We start from the raw sequence: 5,274 nt of genomic DNA on the forward strand, positions 1-5,274 counted from the left end.
ATACTTTACGGATGTTGAAATATTTTTGTAATAGGTTATATTAGCATTTACCTCTAGATTTGAGAATTTTTTGTTATTTTTTATAATGGCTGAGGTGGATAATTTACATATGAACTAAAAGATGTTACTTTCTAATATCTTTCATAATTGCATATATTGGTAATTTGAATGCAAACCTAGGGATTACTTTGTATCATCTTTCATAATAGCATATGTGGGTAATTCATAAAAAATATGACAGTGATATTTTAAATTATCTTTCATAACAGCAGAGTTGGTTAATTTAGATATAAACCTAGAGGGTTATTATGATTAATCTTTTACTAATGGCAGATGTGGGTAATTTACATGCAAATTTTGGGGTTGGTTTAAAAATTCTTTCATAGTGGCATATGTAGGTAATTTAGATACAAATTTATGGGGTTATTTCAAATTATAATGGAAGAAGTGGATAATTTAGATACAAAATTAGTGGGTTACTTTGTGTATTTTCATAATTACAAAGGTGGGTAATTTTTAATAAAACATAATAGATTCAATGTCTATTATTTGCACTGATGTTTAGAGATACTAAATTAAAGGCTAGATATTTATTATTATTGTGCTAATTTCTAGGATTTAATCATCTTTTTTTCTAAGAATTAACATGGAGCCTCCATTAGAGCATTAGTAATAGTAAGATGTTTTGTATTGCTAAGAATAAGCTTTTGAATACTATTTTGTTGACGAAAATATTTGGAATACTATAGCACTATGCCTTCCCAAACACATCTAATAAATAAATTGCACTACGAACAAAGGGTATATATCTTCCCCAATGTACTGCTAGTCTTCTACACTGTATATAGTCTTGTCAAGGGCTTTTTAATTACTTAATTTTGAGTGTATATTCTTGTAGTACACTAAATAAGTCTTTTGTTTTTTCAAATTCCAATAGTGGTTACTCACTTGATGTGTTATCAAGCAGGAGTGGTACAATTGGTAGTACCTTTGAGTGGATCATATACTTGAGGTACAAAATGTTTTCATCAAAACCTACCCAATTCTCCAATTCTTGCAACACAACCCAGCAGAGTTCCCTAGCAAGGATGTCAGCACAAATAACCCTTGATGCTGAACTTGGCACAAAATATGAAGATTCTGGTGATTCCTTTGATTACCCCATGTTGTTAGAGGGGGCCACTTCAAATCTATAGCAGGAGCGCTCAGAGGAGGATACAGCCCCAGCTAGCCCTGGATAACGAGCCGGCTCGGCTCGTTTGGGCTCGGCTCGTTCTGGCTCGTTAAGATAACGAGCCAGCTCGGCTCGGCTCGTTATCCTAACGAGCCAGAAAGCCGGCTCGGCTCGGCTCGTTAAAAGCTCGAGCTGGCTCGTTAAGCTCGCGAGCCAGGTATAAAAAATACACAAAATATAATATTTGCATTTATCTAAAGTTTGAGAATAATAATAATACAAAAGAAATACATCTAGACCAGTTACCAGTCAATTTATAGGGTCTAGACCAGTTACCAGTCAATTGTAAAGTGCAAGACATGAAGTAATACAAAAACTAATACAAGTTTTGATACTTTTTTTCCTGGAAGCTTGGCTCGTTTAGCTCGCGAGCGGCTCGCGAGCTGGCTCGAGTTGGCTCGTTATAGCTAACGAGCTAAAATCTTGGCTCGGCTCGGCTCGTTATCATAACGAGCCGAGCCGAGCCGAGTCGAGCCAGCCACGAGCCGAGCGAGCTAACGAGCTTCGAGTTTTTCGTCCAGCCTTACTTGCAGCCATTTGGTTGCTTGTTGGTGCTTGATGTAATGAGCCTCAATGTCATTGCATTCAGTGAAAATGCACCCGAGATGCTTAAAACAATCAGCCATGCAGAGCCAAGTATCTATGAATCCCCAATGTTGTCCATTGGGACGAATGCATTGTCACTTTTCATGGAATATAGTGCCACATCACTACACAAGGTACTAAGGTCTGCTGAAGTTTCTTCTTTGAATCCAGTCCTAGTTGAATGCAGATCATCGGGCAAGCTATTTTATGCCATTGCCCATAAGGGGACTGGTACTGGTTGTCTAGTGGTTGATTTTGAGCCAGTGAAGCCTTCTGAAATTTCTACTGTTGTTGCATGGGCTTTGCCGCAGTCTTACATGCTTGCGGCGCCGGCAGTATCAAAGATCCAGTGAGTGCCAAGTGGGGTCTTGTGCAATACTTTGGTACAAGAAATCTTTGACTTAGTGGGATATGATAGAGTCATGGCTTACAAGTTCCATGAAGATTATCATGGTGAGATCATTGCTGAGGTTAGAGAACCTGGTCTTGAACCATTTATTGGCCTACACTATCCAGCCACTGATATCCCTCAAGCCGCCAGGATTCTTTTCATGAAGCACCAAGTTCAAATGATATGTGACTGCTCTATGAGGCCAGTGAAGATTATCAAAGACGAGGAACTCCCTTTTAATGTTAGCTTGTGTGGTTCAACTCTTGGGGTGCCACAAATTTGTCACCTTCAGTATATGAAGAACATGAAATCGGTTGCCTCTCTAGTAATGGCTGTTGTGATAAATCAAAAAATGGAGAATATTCTAATGCCAAGCATGAACAACCAACAGAATGGTGGCGCCCGAGGAAGAAGCTATGGGGCCTCATTGTTTGCCAGCATATGAGCCCTAGACATGTCCCCTTTTCGCTACGGCATGCATGTGAATTCATAGCACAACTGTTTGCTGTCCACATAAATAAGGAGCTAGAATTGGAGAAGCAGATGTGACACAGAAGTATGATAAAAAGGTTAAAGGTTTTGTTCTCCATGACGTACCATTTTTTTCTTCATTTGTTTTTATTAAGGTCTCATAGCAAGCTAGGAGTTTTTCTATCTGATTTACATCAATGTTGTAAGGACCATTGGCTTAATAATGTTCCATTATATTGCTGGGCTCACAGGTTAAGTCATATGGATTTCGAGATGGGTGAACTTGTGTTACAAGACATGCTGGAGGCCGCAATAAGTGAAGTACGGCCAGCTTGTCAAGGAAAAGGGATCAGAGTATCTACCGACCTTGCAGAGAAATTTCGCAAGCAAAGGCTTCATAATCCGAACTTAATGCAGCTACTGCCGAATGTCCTGTTCGACTTCCTATTTGCTTCTATGAAGTTCTGTCCCATTGGAGGTTCCATTGTAATATCTTGCAACCAGACTATGAAAATTGGAGAAAATATTAGTACCATGGATCTGGAACTTAGGTACACTTCTCATGCACTTTATTGCACTCATACACCATTTTCCTGATATGAAGTAGTGATACTCAAATAATACTTAAAAGCTAGAATTGCATTTATGGGTTTCAGGATCAAGCACACAATGATAGCACTCCTAGAGGAAATGTTTTCACAAATGTTAGAAGGAGACAATGAAGAGCAGTCAGAGGAGGACTTGACCCTTGTAATTTGTAGAAACATCTCATCTCATTGCATTTGTGTCGTGTCACTTATCTGTTGTACCAAGTATTCCTCATCAGCATCACATCTCTCGAACTCCTTATCACACAAATTGTTGTCACGGATAAAATTCTGCAATGCCAAATAAGCAATAATGATATGCTTCTGAGTACGAGTTGAGAAACTTAGTATGCCCATCAAAATACACCACTTCTCCTTATATACTCTGAAAGCCCGCTCAATGACACTTCGAAGGGAAATGCAAGAAATTGAACACCTCATACTTCCCTTGGGTGGTCTAGAATGATGATGAAATTCTGGTATATGGTATGTGCTTCCTTTGAAAGGGGCAAGATACCCTATTCGGTTTGGATAACTGGAGTCCACAAGATAACCGGAGCACTTCACCTACTTGCAGCTCCCACCGGATATTTATAGGCCTTCCTTTCAAGAATTTAGCCCTCTTCCGTCCAAGATTGAAACCAAGCTCAATGGGATCAGCAAGATGCTTTCATATCAAGGCAGATTGGTACTTGTTAACTCTGTCTTCACAGCTATGCCAACTTTCTATATGTGTAGTCTCATTTTGCCTCCCCAAGTCATTAAGCAAATTGACAGGTATAGGAAACATTGTCTGTGGAGTGAAGGTGATATCAACAAAAAAAGGTTCTTGTTTGGCAGGCTAGGAGCCTGCTTGCAGGCCCAAAACTAAGCGTGGCCTTGGCATAGTTAACATACAAACACAGAAAAAAAAACCCTCGGCCTTGTTTAGTTCCCTTCAAAATTCCAAGTTTTTTCACTCTCTCTCCATCACATCAATTTTTAGCCGCTTGCATGGAGTATTAAATGTAGGTAAAAAAATAACTAATTACACAGTTTAGTTGGAAATCATGAGATGAATCTTTTGAGCCTAGTTGGTCCACGATTGGACAATATTTGTCAAATAAGACGAAAGTGGTACTATTCATCAGGTTGAAAAAACTTTCAATCTAAACGTGGCCCTCTTATTGAAATTCATGGGCAAATTCTATAATCATGCAGATGTCCCCTCGATAAGCCTGACATGGTCAAAACTTTACTCCACCAATGTCCCACCGCATGCAAGATGTCTAGTTGGATCCTTCTGGTGGAAGGATGTGCTCAAGCTATATCCTGATTGTAGCATCCGGTTTTAAGAACAAAACCAGATACACACCATATGTGAGCCTAGGAAGTCAAATCTCACATATAGCTACAAATAAGGGTAATATCAAAAAGCAATGCTTAAATACATAGCGTATTAGTATAAAGATTATAACCTTAGAGTATAGACAGCAGAAAAGACAACTCCGATCTTCAGGTGAAGACTCCATTTCCACAAGGACAACTGACTGGTTGATCACAAGCTTAATTCCTCCAAACTAGCAATCTGGTACCCATCCGGGATTTTTATCCAAATATGTGAAAAATAAAATAAGCGTAAGTACATGTCGTACTCAACAAATATAACATGGGGTTCATGAGGCTCGAAAGGCTGATACTGGTTAACTACGATTAGCTTTTAATGAGTCATGAGTTTAGCATAGGAGTAGCAACAAGTTTATCACCAGCCCATATAAACACATGATCAGGTAAACATGAATAATGAATAGCATAAACAATTAACTATTAGTGAACATCTTCATCATCCATATCATTGGTGTTCATCATTTATTCCGTAAATGTTCCAAGGCCGTTCGTGACCGTGATCACGGTCGATATACTAGTTTTACACTCTACAGAAGTTGTACACTTTCACTATGAGTCGTGATTTACACTTTCACCCGAGGTGATCAGCCTCTTGACCCACTACTAAGGAAGGTCGGCAG

The 5,274-nt window shown here is 39.1% G+C and overlaps 1 pseudogene; it reads left to right on the forward strand.

Annotated features, from left to right (window-relative positions):
- Positions 1-1,019: 1,019 nt before the first annotated feature.
- On the forward strand, positions 1,020-3,278 carry LOC136488608 (phytochrome A type 5-like; annotated as a pseudogene).
- The last annotated feature ends 1,996 nt before the right edge of the window (positions 3,279-5,274 follow it).

This window comes from Miscanthus floridulus, chromosome 10 (assembly GCF_019320115.1).
Source record: "Miscanthus floridulus cultivar M001 chromosome 10, ASM1932011v1, whole genome shotgun sequence".
Taxonomy (NCBI): Eukaryota; Viridiplantae; Streptophyta; class Magnoliopsida; order Poales; family Poaceae; genus Miscanthus; species Miscanthus floridulus.